This window comes from Ranitomeya variabilis, chromosome 3 (assembly GCF_051348905.1).
Source record: "Ranitomeya variabilis isolate aRanVar5 chromosome 3, aRanVar5.hap1, whole genome shotgun sequence".
NCBI lineage: Eukaryota > Metazoa > Chordata > Amphibia > Anura > Dendrobatidae > Ranitomeya > Ranitomeya variabilis.
Genome location: NC_135234.1, coordinates 360514874 through 360538599, shown reverse-complemented (window position 1 = coordinate 360538599; position 23726 = coordinate 360514874).

Below are 23726 nucleotides of genomic sequence, written 5' to 3'. Positions count from 1 at the left end.
CCTACATTTGTATGGGAAGGTAGGCTCCTGCTGTTATTAAAATGCCTGAGGCTAAGGTGTGGCGTGCCCAGTCAGAGAGCTTAAGTATACTAATATCGAAAGACTGACTTCCACGTCCAAACAGAAAACAGGTGTGAACAGGTGCTCACTAAGAGTAGCCATCTTCATTTCTAACCAACAAAGTAGCACTCTGTAGCAGTATAGCATGCAAATATGAAATGTAACAATTTTATTTGTATTCTAGAAAATTATAAAAATTGAGAATGCTTAGCGCATAAATTGGCCATTTTATGTGTACCCTGCAGTCACTTTAAGGCCATTCTTGTTGCTGGGAACCTTCCTGTGTGTATCCTCTTTTGTGTTCAAGCCTACATTTATATATGAAGGTGGGATTCTGCTATGTTTAAAAACAGCTCAGGGGTCGAGTGCAGTCGGAGAGCTTAAGTCTACTAATATCGAAAGACTGACCGGCACATGCATTCAGAAAACAGGTGGGAACATTTGCTTCCTAAGAGTAGCCATCTCCATATATATCAAGAAGTAAAGTAGCACTCTGTAGCGCTATTGCATGCAAATATGAAATGTAATTAAATTTCATTGCATTGCGGCTCTAGAAAATTAAAATATTTAAGAATACTTAGCGCATTAGTTGGCCATTTTATGTGTACCCTGCAATCACTTTAAGGCTATTTTCATTGCTGGGAACCTGCCTTTGTGAATTCTCTTTTGTGCTAAAGCCTACATTTATATGAGAAGGTGGGATCCTGCTATATTTAAAAACACCTGAGGGATGGAGTGCAGTCGGAGAGCTTAAGTATACTAATATCAAAAGACTGACCTCCACATTCAAACAGAAAACAGGTGTGAACAGTTGCTCACTAAGAGTAGCTATCTCCATTTCTAACCAACAAAGTAGCACTCTGTAGCAGTATAGCATGCAAATATGAAATGTAAACAATTTTATTTGCATTAATACATTAATGAGAATGCTTCACGCATACATTGGCCATTTTATGTGCACCGGGCAGTCACTTTAAGGCCATTCTCGTTGCTGGGAAACTGCCTGTGTGAATCCTCTTTTTTGCTAGAGCCTACATTTATATGGGAAGATGGGATCCTGCTATACTTAAAAACAGCTGAGGGGTGGAGTGCAGTCATAGAGATTTATTATGCTAATATCAAAAGACTGACTGACATAACCAAACAGAAAACAGGTGGGAACAGATGCTTCCTAAGAGTAGCCATCTCCATATATAACCAAGAAGTAAAGTAGCACTCTGTAGCGCAATAGCATGCAAATATGAAATGTAATTAAATTTCATTGCATTGCAGCTCTAGAAAATTAGAAGAATTGAGAATACTTAGCGCATTAGTTGGCCAATTTATGTGTACCCGGAAGTCACTTTAAGGCCATTCTCATTGCTGGGAACAAGCCTGTGTGTATCCTCTTTTGTGCTGAAGCCGACATTTATATGGGGAGGGTTCCTGCTGTATTTAAAAACAGCTGAAGGGTGGAGTGCAGTCAGAGAGCTTAAGTATACTAATATCAAAAGACTGACCGGCACATCCAAACAGAAAACAGATGTGAACAGGTGTTTACTAGGAGTAGTCATCTCCATTCATAGCCAACAAATAATGTAGCGCTGTGAAGCGCTATAGCATGCAAGTATGAAATATATTTAATTTTAACTACATTAATGCTGTGAAAATTATATAAATTTGAGAATGCTTAGCGCATAAATTGGCCATTTTATGTATACCCAGCAGTCACTTTAAGGCCATTCTCGTTGCTGGGAACCTGCCTGTGTGTATCCTCTTTTGTGCTAAAACATACATTTATATGGGAAGGTGGGATCCTGCTATATTTATAAACAGCTGAAGGGTGGAGTGCACTCAGAGAGCTTAAGTATACTAATATCAAAAGACTGACTGGCACATCCAAACAGAAAACAGGTGGGAACAGGTGCTTCCAAAGAGTAGCCATCGCCACATATAACCAAGAAGTACCAATCTGTAGCGTTATAGCATGCAAATATGAAATATAATTAAATTTCATTGCATTGCAGCTCTAGAAAAATAGAATAATTGGGAATACTTAGCGCATTAGTTGGCCAATTTATTTGTACCCAGAAGTCACTTTAAGGCCATTCTCATTGATGAAAGTAGTCATCTCCATTCATAACCAACAAATAAAGTAGCATTCTGTATCGCTATAGCATGCAAGTCCGAAATATATTTAATTTTAACTACATTAATGGTGTGAAAATTATAAAAATTGAGAATACTTAGCGCATAAATTGGCCATTTTATGTGTACCCTGCAGTCACTTAAAGGCCATTCTTTTGGCTGGAAACCTGCCTGTCTGAATCCTCTTTTGTGCTAGAGCCTACATTTATATGAGAAGGTGGGATTCTGCTATATTTAAAAACACCTGAGGGATGGAGTGCAGTCGGAGAGCTTAAGTATACTAATATCAAAAGGCTGACCGGCACATCCAAACAAAAAACAGGTGTGAACAGTTGCTCACTAAGAGTAACCATCACCATTTCTAACCAACAAAGTAGCACTCTGTAGCAGTATAGCATGCAAATATGAAATGTAAACAATTTTCTTTCCTTTAATGCTCTAGAAAATTTAAAAAATTGAGAATACTTAGCGCAGAAATTGGCCATTTTATGTGTACCCGGCAGTCACTTTAAGGCCATTCCTGTTGCTGGGAACCTGCCTGTGTGAATCCTCTCTTGTGATAAAGCCTACATTTATATGGGAAGATGGGATCCTGCTGTATTTAAAAACAGCTGAGGGTTGGAGTGAAGTCAGAGAGCTTTATTACACTAATATCAAAAGACTGACTGGCACATCCAAACAGAAAACAGGTGGGAACAGGTGCTCAGTAAGAGTAACCATCGCCATTCCTAACCAACAAAGTAGCACTCTGCATCGCTATAGCATGCAAAAATTAAATATATTAAATTTTAACTGCATTAATGCTGTGGAAAATTATAAAAATTGAGAACACTTAGCCATTAGTTGGCCAATTTATGTGTACTCAGCAGTCACTTGAAGGCCATTCTCATTGCTGTGAACCTGCCTGTATTTATATGCGAAAGTAGAATCCTGCTATATTTAAAAACATCTGATAGGTGGAGTGCTCAGTCAGAGAGCTCAAATATACTAATATCAAAAGACTGACCTCCACATCCAAACAGAAAACAGGTGCTCACTAAGAGTGGCCATCTCCATTTATAACAAACAAATCAAGTAGCACTCTGAAGTGCTATAGCAAGCCAACATGAAATATATGAAACTTGTTTGGCTTTACTGCTCTAGAAAAATTGAGGAAACCTAGTGCATTAATTGGCCAATTCATGTTTACACAGTCGCCATCATAAGGCGATTCTCGTTTCTGGGAACCTGTCTGTGTGAATTTTTTCTTAGGCCAAAGCCTACATTTGTATGGGAAGGTAGGCTCCTGCTGTTATTAAAATGCCTGAGGCTAAGGTGTGGCGTGCCCAGTCAGATAGCTTAAGTATACTAATATCGAAAGACTGACTTCCACGTCCAAACAGAAAACAGGTGTGAACAGGTGCTCACTAAGAGTAGCCATCTTCATTTCTAACCAACAAAGTAGCACTCTGTAGCAGTATAGCATGCAAATATGAAATGTAACAATTTTATTTGTATTCTAGAAAATTATAAAAATTGAGAATGCTTAGCGCATAAATTGGCCATTTTATGTGTACCCTGCAGTCACTTTAAGGCCATTCTTGTTGCTGGGAACCTTCCTGTGTGTATCCTCTTTTGTGCTCAAGCCTACATTTATATATGAAGGTGGGATTCTGCTATGTTTAAAAACAGCTCAGGGGTCGAGTGCAGTCGGAGAGCTTAAGTCTACTAATATCGAAAGACTGACCGGCACATGCATTCAGAAAATAGGTGGGAACATTTGCTTCCTAAGAGTAGCCATCTCCATATATATCAAGAAGTAAAGTAGCACTCTGTAGCGCTATTGCATGCAAATATGAAATGTAATTAAATTTCATTGCATTGCGGCTCTAGAAAATTAAAATATTTAAGAATACTTAGCGCATTAGTTGGCCATTTTATGTGTACCCTGCAATCACTTTAAGGCTATTTTCATTGCTGGGAACCTGCCTTTGTGAATTCTCTTTTGTGCTAAAGCCTACATTTATATGAGAAGGTGGGATCCTGCTATATTTAAAAACACCTGAGGGATGGAGTGCAGTCGGAGAGCTTAAGTATACTAATATCAAAAGACTGACCTCCACATTCAAACAGAAAACAGGTGTGAACAGTTGCTCACTAAGAGTAGCTATCTCCATTTCTAACCAACAAAGTAGCACTCTGTAGCAGTATAGCATGCAAATATGAAATGTAAACAATTTTATTTGCATTAATACATTAATGAGAATGCTTCACGCATACATTGGCCATTTTATGTGCACCGGGCAGTCACTTTAAGGCCATTCTCGTTGCTGGGAAACTGCCTGTGTGAATCCTCTTTTTTGCTAGAGCCTACATTTATATGGGAAGATGGGATCCTGCTATACTTAAAAACAGCTGAGGGGTGGAGTGCAGTCATAGAGATTTATTATGCTAATATCAAAAGACTGACTGACATAACCAAACAGAAAACAGGTGGGAACAGATGCTTCCTAAGAGTAGCCATCTCCATATATAACCAAGAAGTAAAGTAGCACTCTGTAGCGCAATAGCATGCAAATATGAAATGTAATTAAATTTCATTGCATTGCAGCTCTAGAAAATTAGAAGAATTGAGAATACTTAGCGCATTAGTTGGCCAATTTATGTGTACCCGGAAGTCACTTTAAGGCCATTCTCATTGCTGGGAACAAGCCTGTGTGTATCCTCTTTTGTGCTGAAGCCGACATTTATATGGGGAGGGTTCCTGCTGTATTTAAAAACAGCTGAAGGGTGGAGTGCAGTCAGAGAGCTTAAGTATACTAATATCAAAAGACTGACCGGCACATCCAAACAGAAAACAGATGTGAACAGGTGTTTACTAGGAGTAGTCATCTCCATTCATAGCCAACAAATAATGTAGCGCTGTGAAGCGCTATAGCATGCAAGTATGAAATATATTTAATTTTAACTACATTAATGCTGTGAAAATTATATAAATTTGAGAATGCTTAGCGCATAAATTGGCCATTTTATGTATACCCAGCAGTCACTTTAAGGCCATTCTCGTTGCTGGGAACCTGCCTGTGTGTATCCTCTTTTGTGCTAAAGCATACATTTATATGGGAAGGTGGGATCCTGCTATATTTATAAACAGCTGAAGGGTGGAGTGCACTCAGAGAGCTTAAGTATACTAATATCAAAAGACTGACTGGCACATCCAAACAGAAAACAGGTGGGAACAGGTGCTTCCAAAGAGTAGCCATCGCCACATATAACCAAGAAGTACCAATCTGTAGCGTTATAGCATGCAAATATGAAATATAATTAAATTTCATTGCATTGCAGCTCTAGAAAAATAGAATAATTGGGAATACTTAGCGCATTAGTTGGCCAATTTATGTGTACCCAGAAGTCACTTTAAGGCCATTCTCATTGATGAAAGTAGTCATCTCCATTCATAACCAACAAATAAAGTAGCATTCTGTATCGCTATAGCATGCAAGTCCGAAATATATTTAATTTTAACTACATTAATGGTGTGAAAATTATAAAAATTGAGAATACTTAGCGCATAAATTGGCCATTTTATGTGTACCCTGCAGTCACTTAAAGGCCATTCTTTTTGTTGGAAACCTGCCTGTCTGAATCCTCTTTTGTGCTAGAGCCTACATTTATATGAGAAGGTGGGATTCTGCTATATTTAAAAACACCTGAGGGATGGAGTGCAGTCGGAGAGCTTAAGTATACTAATATCAAAAGGCTGACCGGCACATCCAAACAAAAAACAGGTGTGAACAGTTGCTCACTAAGAGTAACCATCACCATTTCTAACCAACAATGTAGCACTCTGTAGCAGTATAGCATGCAAATATGAAATGTAAACAATTTTCTTTCCTTTAATGCTCTAGAAAATTTAAAAAATTGAGAATACTTAGCGCAGAAATTGGCCATTTTATGTGTACCCGGCAGTCACTTTAAGGCCATTCCTGTTGCTGGGAACCTGCCTGTGTGAATCCTCTCTTGTGATAAAGCCTACATTTATATGGGAAGATGGGATCCTGCTGTATTTAAAAACAGCTGAGGGTTGGAGTGAAGTCAGAGAGCTTTATTACACTAATATCAAAAGACTGACTGGCACATCCAAACAGAAAATACTTAGCCATTAGTTGGCCAATTTATGTGTACTCAGCAGTCACTTGAAGGCCATTCTCATTGCTGTGAACCTGCCTGTATTTATATGCGAAAGTAGAATCCTGCTATATTTAAAAACATCTGATGGGTGGAGTGCTCAGTCAGAGAGCTCAAATATACTAATATCAAAAGACTGACCTCCACATCCAAACAGAAAACAGGTGCTCACTAAGAGTGGCCATCTCCATTTATAACAAACAAATCAAGTAGCACTCTGAAGTGCTATAGCAAGCCAACATGAAATATATGAAACTTGTTTGGCTTTACTGCTCTAGAAAAATTGAGGAAACCTAGTGCATTAATTGGCCAATTCATGTTTACACAGTCGCCATCATAAGGCGATTCTCGTTTCTGGGAACCTGTCTGTGTGAATTTTTTCTTAGGCCAAAGCCTACATTTGTATGGGAAGGTAGGCTCCTGCTGTTATTAAAATGCCTGAGGCTAAGGTGTGGCGTGCCCAGTCAGATAGCTTAAGTATACTAATATCGAAAGACTGACTTCCACGTCCAAACAGAAAACAGGTGTGAACAGGTGCTCACTAAGAGTAGCCATCTTCATTTCTAACCAACAAAGTAGCACTCTGTAGCAGTATAGCATGCAAATATGAAATGTAACAATTTTATTTGTATTCTAGAAAATTATAAAAATTGAGAATGCTTAGCGCATAAATTGGCCATTTTATGTGTACCCTGCAGTCACTTTAAGGCCATTCTTGTTGCTGGGAACCTTCCTGTGTGTATCCTCTTTTGTGCTCAAGCCTACATTTATATATGAAGGTGGGATTCTGCTATGTTTAAAAACAGCTCAGGGGTCGAGTGCAGTCGGAGAGCTTAAGTCTACTAATATCGAAAGACTGACCGGCACATGCATTCAGAAAATAGGTGGGAACATTTGCTTCCTAAGAGTAGCCATCTCCATATATATCAAGAAGTAAAGTAGCACTCTGTAGCGCTATTGCATGCAAATATGAAATGTAATTAAATTTCATTGCATTGCGGCTCTAGAAAATTAAAATATTTAAGAATACTTAGCGCATTAGTTGGCCATTTTATGTGTACCCTGCAATCACTTTAAGGCTATTTTCATTGCTGGGAACCTGCCTTTGTGAATTCTCTTTTGTGCTAAAGCCTACATTTATATGAGAAGGTGGGATCCTGCTATATTTAAAAACACCTGAGGGATGGAGTGCAGTCGGAGAGCTTAAGTATACTAATATCAAAAGACTGACCTCCACATTCAAACAGAAAACAGGTGTGAACAGTTGCTCACTAAGAGTAGCTATCTCCATTTCTAACCAACAAAGTAGCACTCTGTAGCAGTATAGCATGCAAATATGAAATGTAAACAATTTTATTTGCATTAATACATTAATGAGAATGCTTCACGCATACATTGGCCATTTTATGTGCACCGGGCAGTCACTTTAAGGCCATTCTCGTTGCTGGGAAACTGCCTGTGTGAATCCTCTTTTTTGCTAGAGCCTACATTTATATGGGAAGATGGGATCCTGCTAGACTTAAAAACAGCTGAGGGGTGGAGTGCAGTCATAGAGATTTATTATGCTAATATCAAAAGACTGACTGACATAACCAAACAGAAAACAGGTGGGAACAGATGCTTCCTAAGAGTAGCCATCTCCATATATAACCAAGAAGTAAAGTAGCACTCTGTAGCGCAATAGCATGCAAATATGAAATGTAATTAAATTTCATTGCATTGCAGCTCTAGAAAATTAGAAGAATTGAGAATACTTAGCGCATTAGTTGGCCAATTTGTGTACCCGGAAGTCACTTTAAGGCCATTCTCATTGCTGGGAACAAGCCTGTGTGTATCCTCTTTTGTGCTGAAGCCGACATTTATATGGGGAGGGTTCCTGCTGTATTTAAAAACAGCTGAAGGGTGGAGTGCAGTCAGAGAGCTTAAGTATACTAATATCAAAAGACTGACCGGCACATCCAAACAGAAAACAGATGTGAACAGGTGTTTACTAGGAGTAGTCATCTCCATTCATAGCCAACAAATAATGTAGCGCTGTGAAGCGCTATAGCATGCAAGTATGAAATATATTTAATTTTAACTACATTAATGCTGTGAAAATTATATAAATTTGAGAATGCTTAGCGCATAAATTGGCCATTTTATGTATACCCAGCAGTCACTTTAAGGCCATTCTCGTTGCTGGGAACCTGCCTGTGTGTATCCTCTTTTGTGCTAAAGCATACATTTATATGGGAAGGTGGGATCCTGCTATATTTATAAACAGCTGAAGGGTGGAGTGCACTCAGAGAGCTTAAGTATACTAATATCAAAAGACTGACTGGCACATCCAAACAGAAAACAGGTGGGAACAGGTGCTTCCAAAGAGTAGCCATCGCCACATATAACCAAGAAGTACCAATCTGTAGCGTTATAGCATGCAAATATGAAATATAATTAAATTTCATTGCATTGCAGCTCTAGAAAAATAGAATAATTGGGAATACTTAGCGCATTAGTTGGCCAATTTATGTGTACCCAGAAGTCACTTTAAGGCCATTCTCATTGATGAAAGTAGTCATCTCCATTCATAACCAACAAATAAAGTAGCATTCTGTATCGCTATAGCATGCAAGTCCGAAATATATTTAATTTTAACTACATTAATGGTGTGAAAATTATAAAAATTGAGAATACTTAGCGCATAAATTGGCCATTTTATGTGTACCCTGCAGTCACTTAAAGGCCATTCTTTTTGTTGGAAACCTGCCTGTCTGAATCCTCTTTTGTGCTAGAGCCTACATTTATATGAGAAGGTGGGATTCTGCTATATTTAAAAACACCTGAGGGATGGAGTGCAGTCGGAGAGCTTAAGTATACTAATATCAAAAGGCTGACCGGCACATCCAAACAAAAAACAGGTGTGAACAGTTGCTCACTAAGAGTAACCATCACCATTTCTAACCAACAATGTAGCACTCTGTAGCAGTATAGCATGCAAATATGAAATGTAAACAATTTTCTTTCCTTTAATGCTCTAGAAAATTTAAAAAATTGAGAATACTTAGCGCAGAAATTGGCCATTTTATGTGTACCCGGCAGTCACTTTAAGGCCATTCCTGTTGCTGGGAACCTGCCTGTGTGAATCCTCTCTTGTGATAAAGCCTACATTTATATGGGAAGATGGGATCCTGCTGTATTTAAAAACAGCTGAGGGTTGGAGTGAAGTCAGAGAGCTTTATTACACTAATATCAAAAGACTGACTGGCACATCCAAACAGAAAATACTTAGCCATTAGTTGGCCAATTTATGTGTACTCAGCAGTCACTTGAAGGCCATTCTCATTGCTGTGAACCTGCCTGTATTTATATGCGAAAGTAGAATCCTGCTATATTTAAAAACATCTGATGGGTGGAGTGCTCAGTCAGAGAGCTCAAATATACTAATATCAAAAGACTGACCTCCACATCCAAACAGAAAACAGGTGCTCACTAAGAGTGGCCATCTCCATTTATAACAAACAAATCAAGTAGCACTCTGAAGTGCTATAGCAAGCCAACATGAAATATATGAAACTTGTTTGGCTTTACTGCTCTAGAAAAATTGAGGAAACCTAGTGCATTAATTGGCCAATTCATGTTTACACAGTCGCCATCATAAGGCGATTCTCGTTTCTGGGAACCTCTCTGTGTGAATTTTTTCTTAGGCCAAAGCCTACATTTGTATGGGAAGGTAGGCTCCTGCTGTTATTAAAATGCCTGAGGCTAAGGTGTGGCGTGCCCAGTCAGAGAGCTTAAGTATACTAATATCGAAAGACTGACTTCCACGTCCAAACAGAAAACAGGTGTGAACAGGTGCTCACTAAGAGTAGCCATCTTCATTTCTAACCAACAAAGTAGCACTCTGTAGCAGTATAGCATGCAAATATGAAATGTAACAATTTTATTTGTATTCTAGAAAATTATAAAAATTGAGAATGCTTAGCGCATAAATTGGCCATTTTATGTGTACCCTGCAGTCACTTTAAGGCCATTCTTGTTGCTGGGAACCTTCCTGTGTGTATCCTCTTTTGTGTTCAAGCCTACATTTATATATGAAGGTGGGATTCTGCTATGTTTAAAAACAGCTCAGGGGTCGAGTGCAGTCGGAGAGCTTAAGTCTACTAATATCGAAAGACTGACCGGCACATGCATTCAGAAAACAGGTGGGAACATTTGCTTCCTAAGAGTAGCCATCTCCATATATATCAAGAAGTAAAGTAGCACTCTGTAGCGCTATTGCATGCAAATATGAAATGTAATTAAATTTCATTGCATTGCGGCTCTAGAAAATTAAAATATTTAAGAATACTTAGCGCATTAGTTGGCCATTTTATGTGTACCCTGCAATCACTTTAAGGCTATTTTCATTGCTGGGAACCTGCCTTTGTGAATTCTCTTTTGTGCTAAAGCCTACATTTATATGAGAAGGTGGGATCCTGCTATATTTAAAAACACCTGAGGGATGGAGTGCAGTCGGAGAGCTTAAGTATACTAATATCAAAAGACTGACCTCCACATTCAAACAGAAAACAGGTGTGAACAGTTGCTCACTAAGAGTAGCTATCTCCATTTCTAACCAACAAAGTAGCACTCTGTAGCAGTATAGCATGCAAATATGAAATGTAAACAATTTTATTTGCATTAATACATTAATGAGAATGCTTCACGCATACATTGGCCATTTTATGTGCACCGGGCAGTCACTTTAAGGCCATTCTCGTTGCTGGGAAACTGCCTGTGTGAATCCTCTTTTTTGCTAGAGCCTACATTTATATGGGAAGATGGGATCCTGCTATACTTAAAAACAGCTGAGGGGTGGAGTGCAGTCATAGAGATTTATTATGCTAATATCAAAAGACTGACTGACATAACCAAACAGAAAACAGGTGGGAACAGATGCTTCCTAAGAGTAGCCATCTCCATATATAACCAAGAAGTAAAGTAGCACTCTGTAGCGCAATAGCATGCAAATATGAAATGTAATTAAATTTCATTGCATTGCAGCTCTAGAAAATTAGAAGAATTGAGAATACTTAGCGCATTAGTTGGCCAATTTATGTGTACCCGGAAGTCACTTTAAGGCCATTCTCATTGCTGGGAACAAGCCTGTGTGTATCCTCTTTTGTGCTGAAGCCGACATTTATATGGGGAGGGTTCCTGCTGTATTTAAAAACAGCTGAAGGGTGGAGTGCAGTCAGAGAGCTTAAGTATACTAATATCAAAAGACTGACCGGCACATCCAAACAGAAAACAGATGTGAACAGGTGTTTACTAGGAGTAGTCATCTCCATTCATAGCCAACAAATAATGTAGCGCTGTGAAGCGCTATAGCATGCAAGTATGAAATATATTTAATTTTAACTACATTAATGCTGTGAAAATTATATAAATTTGAGAATGCTTAGCGCATAAATTGGCCATTTTATGTATACCCAGCAGTCACTTTAAGGCCATTCTCGTTGCTGGGAACCTGCCTGTGTGTATCCTCTTTTGTGCTAAAACATACATTTATATGGGAAGGTGGGATCCTGCTATATTTATAAACAGCTGAAGGGTGGAGTGCACTCAGAGAGCTTAAGTATACTAATATCAAAAGACTGACTGGCACATCCAAACAGAAAACAGGTGGGAACAGGTGCTTCCAAAGAGTAGCCATCGCCACATATAACCAAGAAGTACCAATCTGTAGCGTTATAGCATGCAAATATGAAATATAATTAAATTTCATTGCATTGCAGCTCTAGAAAAATAGAATAATTGGGAATACTTAGCGCATTAGTTGGCCAATTTATGTGTACCCAGAAGTCACTTTAAGGCCATTCTCATTGATGAAAGTAGTCATCTCCATTCATAACCAACAAATAAAGTAGCATTCTGTATCGCTATAGCATGCAAGTCCGAAATATATTTAATTTTAACTACATTAATGGTGTGAAAATTATAAAAATTGAGAATACTTAGCGCATAAATTGGCCATTTTATGTGTACCCTGCAGTCACTTAAAGGCCATTCTTTTTGTTGGAAACCTGCCTGTCTGAATCCTCTTTTGTGCTAGAGCCTACATTTATATGAGAAGGTGGGATTCTGCTATATTTAAAAACACCTGAGGGATGGAGTGCAGTCGGAGAGCTTAAGTATACTAATATCAAAAGGCTGACCGGCACATCCAAACAAAAAACAGGTGTGAACAGTTGCTCACTAAGAGTAACCATCACCATTTCTAACCAACAATGTAGCACTCTGTTGCAGTATAGCATGCAAATATGAAATGTAAACAATTTTCTTTCCTTTAATGCTCTAGAAAATTTAAAAAATTGAGAATACTTAGCGCAGAAATTGGCCATTTTATGTGTACCCGGCAGTCACTTTAAGGCCATTCCTGTTGCTGGGAACCTGCCTGTGTGAATCCTCTCTTGTGATAAAGCCTACATTTATATGGGAAGATGGGATCCTGCTGTATTTAAAAACAGCTGAGGGTTGGAGTGAAGTCAGAGAGCTTTATTACACTAATATCAAAAGACTGACTGGCACATCCAAACAGAAAATACTTAGCCATTAGTTGGCCAATTTATGTGTACTCAGCAGTCACTTGAAGGCCATTCTCATTGCTGTGAACCTGCCTGTATTTATATGCGAAAGTAGAATCCTGCTATATTTAAAAACATCTGATAGGTGGAGTGCTCAGTCAGAGAGCTCAAATATACTAATATCAAAAGACTGACCTCCACATCCAAACAGAAAACAGGTGCTCACTAAGAGTGGCCATCTCCATTTATAACAAACAAATCAAGTAGCACTCTGAAGTGCTATAGCAAGCCAACATGAAATATATGAAACTTGTTTGGCTTTACTGCTCTAGAAAAATTGAGGAAACCTAGTGCATTAATTGGCCAATTCATGTTTACACAGTCGCCATCATAAGGCGATTCTCGTTTCTGGGAACCTGTCTGTGTGAATTTTTTCTTAGGCCAAAGCCTACATTTGTATGGGAAGGTAGGCTCCTGCTGTTATTAAAATGCCTGAGGCTAAGGTGTGGCGTGCCCAGTCAGATAGCTTAAGTATACTAATATCGAAAGACTGACTTCCACGTCCAAACAGAAAACAGGTGTGAACAGGTGCTCACTAAGAGTAGCCATCTTCATTTCTAACCAACAAAGTAGCACTCTGTAGCAGTATAGCATGCAAATATGAAATGTAACAATTTTATTTGTATTCTAGAAAATTATAAAAATTGAGAATGCTTAGCGCATAAATTGGCCATTTTATGTGTACCCTGCAGTCACTTTAAGGCCATTCTCGTTGCTGGGGACCTTCCTGTGTGTATCCTCAAGCCTACATTTATATGTGAAGGTGGGATTCTGCTATGTTTAAAAACAGCTCAGGGGTGGAGTGCAGTCGGAGAGCTTAAGTCTACTAATATCGAAAGACTGACCGGCACATGCATTCAGAAAACAGGTGGGAACATTTGCTTCCTAAGAGTAGCCATCTCCATATATATCAAGAAGTAAAGTAGCACTCTGTAGCGCTATTGCATGCAAATGTGAAATGTAATTAAATTTCATTGCATTGCGGCTCTAGAAAATTAAAATATTTAAGAATACTTAGCGCATTAGTTGGCCATTTTATGTGTACCCTGCAATCACTTTAAGGCTATTTTCATTGCTGGGAACCTGCCTTTGTGAATTCTCTTTTGTGCTAAAGCCTACATTTATATGAGAAGGTGGGATCCTGCTATATTTAAAAACACCTGAGGGATGGAGTGCAGTCGGAGAGCTTAAGTATACTAATATCAAAAGACTGACCTCCACATTCAAACAGAAAACAGGTGTGAACAGTTGCTCACTAAGAGTAGCTATCTCCATTTCTAACCAACAAAGTAGCACTCTGTATCAGTATAGCATGCAAATATGAAATGTAAACAATTTTATTTGCATTAATACATTAATGAGAATGCTTCACGCATACATTGGCCATTTTATGTTCACCGGGCAGTCACTTTAAGGCCATTCTCGTTGCTGGGAAACTGCCTGTGTGAATCCTCTTTTTTGCTAGAGCCTACATTTATATGGGAAGATGGGATCCTGCTATACTTAAAAACAGCTGAGGGGTGGAGTGCAGTCATAGAGATTTATTATGCTAATATCAAAAGACTGACTGACATAACCAAACAGAAAACAGGTGGGAACAGATGCTTCCTAAGAGTAGCCATCTCCATATATAACCAAGAAGTAAAGTAGCACTCTGTAGCGCAATAGCATGCAAATATGAAATGTAATTAAATTTCATTGCATTGCAGCTCTAGAAAATTAGAAGAATTGAGAATACTTAGCGCATTAGTTGGCCAATTTATGTGTACCCGGAAGTCACTTTAAGGCCATTCTCATTGCTGGGAACAAGCCTGTGTGTATCCTCTTTTGTGCTGAAGCCGACATTTATATGGGGAGGGTTCCTGCTGTATTTAAAAACAGCTGAAGGGTGGAGTGCAGTCAGAGAGCTTAAGTATACTAATATCAAAAGACTGACCGGCACATCCAAACAGAAAACAGATGTGAACAGGTGTTTACTAGGAGTAGTCATCTCCATTCATAGCCAACAAATAATGTAGCGCTGTGAAGCGCTATAGCATGCAAGTATGAAATATATTTAATTTTAACTACATTAATGCTGTGAAAATTATATAAATTTGAGAATGCTTAGCGCATAAATTGGCCATTTTATGTATACCCAGCAGTCACTTTAAGGCCATTCTCGTTGCTGGGAACCTGCCTGTGTGTATCCTCTTTTGTGCTAAAACATACATTTATATGGGAAGGTGGGATCCTGCTATATTTATAAACAGCTGAAGGGTGGAGTGCACTCAGAGAGCTTAAGTATACTAATATCAAAAGACTGACTGGCACATCCAAACAGAAAACAGGTGGGAACAGGTGCTTCCAAAGAGTAGCCATCGCCACATATAACCAAGAAGTACCAATCTGTAGCGTTATAGCATGCAAATATGAAATATAATTAAATTTCATTGCATTGCAGCTCTAGAAAAATAGAATAATTGGGAATACTTAGCGCATTAGTTGGCCAATTTATTTGTACCCAGAAGTCACTTTAAGGCCATTCTCATTGATGAAAGTAGTCATCTCCATTCATAACCAACAAATAAAGTAGCATTCTGTATCGCTATAGCATGCAAGTCCGAAATATATTTAATTTTAACTACATTAATGGTGTGAAAATTATAAAAATTGAGAATACTTAGCGCATAAATTGGCCATTTTATGTGTACCCTGCAGTCACTTAAAGGCCATTCTTTTTGTTGGAAACCTGCCTGTCTGAATCCTCTTTTGTGCTAGAGCCTACATTTATATGAGAAGGTGGGATTCTGCTATATTTAAAAACACCTGAGGGATGGATTGCAGTCGGAGAGCTTAAGTATACTAATATCAAAAGGCTGACCGGCACATCCAAACAAAAAACAGGTGTGAACAGTTGCTCACTAAGAGTAACCATCACCATTTCTAACCAACAATGTAGCACTCTGTAGCAGTATAGCATGCAAATATGAAATGTAAACAATTTTCTTTCCTTTAATGCTCTAGAAAATTTAAAAAATTGAGAATACTTAGCGCAGAAATTGGCCATTTTATGTGTACCCGGCAGTCACTTTAAGGCCATTCCTGTTGCTGGGAACCTGCCTGTGTGAATCCTCTCTTGTGATAAAGCCTACATTTATATGGGAAGATGGGATCCTGCTGTATTTAAAAACAGCTGAGGGTTGGAGTGAAGTCAGAGAGCTTTATTACACTAATATCAAAAGACTGACTGGCACATCCAAACAGAAAATACTTAGCCATTAGTTGGCCAATTTATGTGTACTCAGCAGTCACTTGAAGGCCATTCTCATTGCTGTGAACCTGCCTGTATTTATATGCGAAAGTAGAATCCTGCTATATTTAAAAACATCTGATGGGTGGAGTGCTCAGTCAGAAAGCTCAAATATACTAATATCAAAAGACTGACCTCCACATCCAAACAGAAAACAGGTGCTCACTAAGAGTGGCCATCTCCATTTATAACAAACAAATCAAGTAGCACTCTGAAGTGCTATAGCAAGCCAACATGAAATATATGAAACTTGTTTGGCTTTACTGCTCTAGAAAAATTGAGGAAACCTAGTGCATTAATTGGCCAATTCATGTTTACACAGTCGCCATCATAAGGCGATTCTCGTTTCTGGGAACCTCTCTGTGTGAATTTTTTCTTAGGCCAAAGCCTACATTTGTATGGGAAGGTAGGCTCCTGCTGTTATTAAAATGCCTGAGGCTAATGTGTGGCGTGCCCAGTCAGAGAGCTTAAGTATACTAATATCGAAAGACTGACTTCCACGTCCAAACAGAAAACAGGTGTGAACAGGTGCTCACTAAGAGTAGCCATCTTCATTTCTAACCAACAAAGTAGCACTCTGTAGCAGTATAGCATGCAAATATGAAATGTAACAATTTTATTTGTATTCTAGAAAATTATAAAAATTGAGAATGCTTAGCGCATAAATTGGCCATTTTATGTGTACCCTGCAGTCACTTTAAGGCCATTCTTGTTGCTGGGAACCTTCCTGTGTGTATCCTCTTTTGTGTTCAAGCCTACATTTATATATGAAGGTGGGATTCTGCTATGTTTAAAAACAGCTCAGGGGTCGAGTGCAGTCGGAGAGCTTAAGTCTACTAATATCGAAAGACTGACCGGCACATGCATTCAGAAAACAGGTGGGAACATTTGCTTCCTAAGAGTAGCCATCTCCATATATATCAAGAAGTAAAGTAGCACTCTGTAGCGCTATTGCATGCAAATATGAAATGTAATTAAATTTCATTGCATTGCGGCTCTAGAAAATTAAAATATTTAAGAATACTTAGCGCATTAGTTGGCCATTTTATGTGTACCCTGCAATCACTTTAAGGCTATTTTCATTGCTGGGAACCTGCCTTTGTGAATTCTCTTTTGTGCTAAAGCCTACATTTATATGAGAAGGTGGGATCCTGCTATATTTAAAAACACCTGAGGGATGGAGTGCAGTCGGAGAGCTTAAGTATACTAATATCAAAAGACTGACCTCCACATTCAAACAGAAAACAGGTGTGAACAGTTGCTCACTAAGAGTAGCTATCTCCATTTCTAACCAACAAAGTAGCACTCTGTAGCAGTATAGCATGCAAATATGAAATGTAAACAATTTTATTTGCATTAATACATTAATGAGAATGCTTCACGCATACATTGGCCATTTTATGTGCACCGAGCAGTCACTTTAAGGCCATTCTCGTTGCTGGGAAACTGCCTGTGTGAATCCTCTTTTTTGCTAGAGCCTACATTTATATGGGAAGATGGGATCCTGCTATACTTAAAAACAGCTGAGGGGTGGAGTGCAGTCATAGAGATTTATTATGCTAATATCAAAAGACTGACTGACATAACCAAACAGAAAACAGGTGGGAACAGATGCTTCCTAAGAGTAGCCATCTCCATATATAACCAAGAAGTAAAGTAGCACTCTGTAGCGCAATAGCATGCAAATATGAAATGTAATTAAATTTCATTGCATTGCAGCTCTAGAAAATTAGAAGAATTGAGAATACTTAGCGCATTAGTTGGCCAATTTATGTGTACCCGGAAGTCACTTTAAGGCCATTCTCATTGCTGGGAACAAGCCTGTGTGTATCCTCTTTTGTGCTGAAGCCGACATTTATATGGGGAGGGTTCCTGCTGTATTTAAAAACAGCTGAAGGGTGGAGTGCAGTCAGAGAGCTTAAGTATACTAATATCAAAAGACTGACCGGCACATCCAAACAGAAAACAGATGTGAACAGGTGTTTACTAGGAGTAGTCATCTCCATTCATAGCCAACAAATAATGTAGCGCTGTGAAGCGCTATAGCATGCAAGTATGAAATATATTTAATTTTAACTACATTAATGCTGTGAAAATTATATAAATTTGAGAATGCTTAGCGCATAAATTGGCCATTTTATGTATACCCAGCAGTCACTTTAAGGCCATTCTCGTTGCTGGGAACCTGCCTGTGTGTATCCTCTTTTGTGCTAGAGCCTACATTTATATGAGAAGGTGGGATTCTGCTATATTTAAAAACACCTGAGGGATGGAGTGCAGTCGGAGAGCTTAAGTATACTAATATCAAAAGGCTGACCGGCACATCCAAACAAAAAACAGGTGTGAACAGTTGCTCACTAAGAGTAACCATCACCATTTCTAACCAACAAAGTAGCACTCTGTAGCAGTATAGCATGCAAATATGAAATGTAAACAATTTTCTTTCCTTTAATGCTCTAGAAAATTTAAAAAATTGAGAATACTTAGCGCAGAAATTGGCCATTTTATGTGTACCCGGCAGTCACTTTAAGGCCATTCCTGTTGCTGGGAACCTGCCTGTGTGAATCCTCTCTTGTGATAAAGCCTACATTTATATGGGAAGATGGGATCCTGCTGTATTTAAAAACAGCTGAGGGTTGGAGTGAAGTCAGAGAGCTTTATTACACTAATATCAAAAGACTGACTGGCACATCCAAACAGAAAACAGGTGGGAACAGGTGCTCAGTAAGAGTAGCCATCGCCATTCCTAACCAACAAAGTAGCACTCTGCATCGCTATAGCATGCAAAAATTAAATATATTAAATTTTAACTGCATTAATGCTGTGGAAAATTATAAAAATTGAGAATACTTAGCCATTAGTTGGCCAATTTATGTGTACTCAGCAGTCACTTGAAGGCCATTCTCATTGCTGTGAACCTGCCTGTATTTATATGCGAAAGTAGAATCCTGCTATATTTAAAAACATCTGATAGGTGGAGTGCTCAGTCAGAGAGCTCAAATATACTAATATCAAAAGACTGACCTCCACATCCAAACAGAAAACAGGTGCTCACTAAGAGTGGCCATCTCCATTTATAACAAACAAATCAAGTAGCACTCTGAAGTGCTATAGCAAGCCAACATGAAATATATGAAACTTGTTTGGCTTTACTGCTCTAGAAAAATTGAGGAAACCTAGTGCATTAATTGGCCAATTCATGTTTACACAGTCGCCATCATAAGGCGATTCTCGTTTCTGGGAACCTGTCTGTGAATTTTTTCTTAGGCCAAAGCCTACATTTGTATGGGAAGGTAGGCTCCTGCTGTTATTAAAATGCCTGAGGCTAAGGTGTGGCGTGCCCAGTCAGATAGCTTAAGTATACTAATATCGAAAGACTGACTTCCACGTCCAAACAGAAAACAGGTGTGAACAGGTGCTCACTAAGAGTAGCCATCTTCATTTCTAACCAACAAAGTAGCACTCTGTAGCAGTATAGCATGCAAATATGAAATGTAACAATTTTATTTGTATTCTAGAAAATTATAAAAATTGAGAATGCTTAGCGCATAAATTGGCCATTTTATGTGTACCCTGCAGTCACTTTAAGGCCATTCTTGTTGCTGGGAACCTTCCTGTGTGTATCCTCTTTTGTGCTCAAGCCTACATTTATATATGAAGGTGGGATTCTGCTATGTTTAAAAACAGCTCAGGGGTGGAGTGCAGTCGGAGAGCTTAAGTCTACTAATATCGAAAGACTGACCGGCACATGCATTCAGAAAACAGGTGGGAACATTTGCTTCCTAAGAGTAGCCATCTCCATATATATCAAGAAGTAAAGTAGCACTCTGTAGCGCTATTGCATGCAAATATGAAATGTAATTAAATTTCATTGCATTGCGGCTCTAGAAAATTAAAATATTTAAGAATACTTAGCGCATTAGTTGGCCATTTTATGTGTACCCTGCAATCACTTTAAGGCTATTTTCATTGCTGGGAACCTGCCTTTGTGAATTCTCTTTTGTGCTAAAGCCTACATTTATATGAGAAGGTGGGATCCTGCTATATTTAAAAACACCTGAGGGATGGAGTGCAGTCGGAGAGCTTAAGTATACTAATATCAAAAGACTGACCTCCACATTCAAACAGAAAACAGGTGTGAACAGTTGCTCACTAAGAGTAGCTATCTCCATTTCTAACCAACAAAGTAGCACTCTGTAGCAGTATAGCATGCAAATATGAAATGTAAACAATTTTATTTGCATTAATACATTAATGAGAATGCTTCACGCATACATTGGCCATTTTATGTGCACCGGGCAGTCACTTTAAGGCCATTCTCGTTGCTGGGAAACTGCCTGTGTGAATCCTCTTTTTTGCTAGAGCCTACATTTATATGGGAAGATGGGATCCTGCTATACTTAAAAACAGCTGAGGGGTGGAGTGCAGTCATAGAGATTTATTATGCTAATATCAAAAGACTGACTGACATAACCAAACAGAAAACAGGTGGGAACAGATGCTTCCTAAGAGTAGCCATCTCCATATATAACCAAGAAGTAAAGTAGCACTCTGTAGCGCAATAGCATGCAAATATGAAATGTAATTAAATTTCATTGCATTGCAGCTCTAGAAAATTAGAAGAATTGAGAATACTTAGCGCATTAGTTGGCCAATTTATGTGTACCCGGAAGTCACTTTAAGGCCATTCTCATTGCTGGGAACAAGCCTGTGTGTATCCTCTTTTGTGCTGAAGCCGACATTTATATGGGGAGGGTTCCTGCTGTATTTAAAAACAGCTGAAGGGTGGAGTGCAGTCAGAGAGCTTAAGTATACTAATATCAAAAGACTGACCGGCACATCCAAACAGAAAACAGATGTGAACAGGTGTTTACTAGGAGTAGTCATCTCCATTCATAGCCAACAAATAATGTAGCGCTGTGAAGCGCTATAGCATGCAAGTATGAAATATATTTAATTTTAACTACATTAATGCTGTGAAAATTATATAAATTTGAGAATGCTTAGCGCATAAATTGGCCATTTTATGTATACCCAGCAGTCACTTTAAGGCCATTCTCGTTGCTGGGAACCTGCCTGTGTGTATCCTCTTTTGTGCTAAAACATACATTTATATGGGAAGGTGGGATCCTGCTATATTTATAAACAGCTGAAGGGTGGAGTGCACTCAGAGAGCTTAAGTATACTAATATCAAAAGACTGACTGGCACATCCAAACAGAAAACAGGTGGGAACAGGTGCTTCCAAAGAGTAGCCATCGCCACATATAACCAAGAAGTACCAATCTGTAGCGTTATAGCATGCAAATATGAAATATAATTAAATTTCATTGCATTGCAGCTCTAGAAAAATAGAATAATTGGGAATACTTAGCGCATTAGTTGGCCAATTTATTTGTACCCAGAAGTCACTTTAAGGCCATTCTCATTGATGAAAGTAGTCATCTCCATTCATAACCAACAAATAAAGTAGCATTCTGTATCGCTATAGCATGCAAGTCCGAAATATATTTAATTTTAACTACATTAATGGTGTGAAAATTATAAAAATTGAGAATACTTAGCGCATAAATTGGCCATTTTATGTGTACCCTGCAGTCACTTAAAGGCCATTCTTTTGGCTGGAAACCTGCCTGTCTGAATCCTCTTTTGTGCTAGAGCCTACATTTATATGAGAAGGTGGGATTCTGCTATATTTAAAAACACCTGAGGGATGGAGTGCAGTCGGAGAGCTTAAGTATACTAATATCAAAAGGCTGACCGGCACATCCAAACAAAAAACAGGTGTGAACAGTTGCTCACTAAGAGTAACCATCACCATTTCTAACCAACAAAGTAGCACTCTGTAGCAGTATAGCATGCAAATATGAAATGTAAACAATTTTCTTTCCTTTAATGCTCTAGAAAATTTAAAAAATTGAGAATACTTAGCGCAGAAATTGGCCATTTTATGTGTACCCGGCAGTCACTTTAAGGCCATTCCTGTTGCTGGGAACCTGCCTGTGTGAATCCTCTCTTGTGATAAAGCCTACATTTATATGGGAAGATGGGATCCTGCTGTATTTAAAAACAGCTGAGGGTTGGAGTGAAGTCAGAGAGCTTTATTACACTAATATCAAAAGACTGACTGGCACATCCAAACAGAAAATACTTAGCCATTAGTTGGCCAATTTATGTGTACTCAGCAGTCACTTGAAGGCCATTCTCATTGCTGTGAACCTGCCTGTATTTATATGCGAAAGTAGAATCCTGCTATATTTAAAAACATCTGATGGGTGGAGTGCTCAGTCAGAGAGCTCAAATATACTAATATCAAAAGACTGACCTCCACATCCAAACAGAAAACAGGTGCTCACTAAGAGTGGCCATCTCCATTTATAACAAACAAATCAAGTAGCACTCTGAAGTGCTATAGCAAGCCAACATGAAATATATGAAACTTGTTTGGCTTTACTGCTCTAGAAAAATTGAGGAAACCTAGTGCATTAATTGGCCAATTCATGTTTACACAGTCGCCATCATAAGGCGATTCTCGTTTCTGGGAACCTCTCTGTGTGAATTTTTTCTTAGGCCAAAGCCTACATTTGTATGGGAAGGTAGGCTCCTGCTGTTATTAAAATGCCTGAGGCTAAGGTGTGGCGTGCCCAGTCAGAGAGCTTAAGTATACTAATATCGAAAGACTGACTTCCACGTCCAAACAGAAAACAGGTGTGAACAGGTGCTCACTAAGAGTAGCCATCTTCATTTCTAACCAACAAAGTAGCACTCTGTAGCAGTATAGCATGCAAATATGAAATGTAACAATTTTATTTGTATTCTAGAAAATTATAAAAATTGAGAATGCTTAGCGCATAAATTGGCCATTTTATGTGTACCCTGCAGTCACTTTAAGGCCATTCTTGTTGCTGGGAACCTTCCTGTGTGTATCCTCTTTTGTGTTCAAGCCTACATTTATATATGAAGGTGGGATTCTGCTATGTTTAAAAACAGCTCAGGGGTCGAGTGCAGTCGGAGAGCTTAAGTCTACTAATATCGAAAGACTGACCGGCACATGCATTCAGAAAACAGGTGGGAACATTTGCTTCCTAAGAGTAGCCATCTCCATATATATCAAGAAGTAAAGTAGCACTCTGTAGCGCTATTGCATGCAAATATGAAATGTAATTAAATTTCATTGCATTGCGGCTCTAGAAAATTAAAATATTTAAGAATACTTAGCGCATTAGTTGGCCATTTTATGTGTACCCTGCAATCACTTTAAGGCTATTTTCATTGCTGGGAACCTGCCTTTGTGAATTCTCTTTTGTGCTAAAGCCTACATTTATATGAGAAGGTGGGATCATGCTATATTTAAAAACACCTGAGGGATGGAGTGCAGTCGGAGAGCTTAAGTATACTAATATCAAAAGACTGACCTCCACATTCAAACAGAAAACAGGTGTGAACAGTTGCTCACTAAGAGTAGCTATCTCC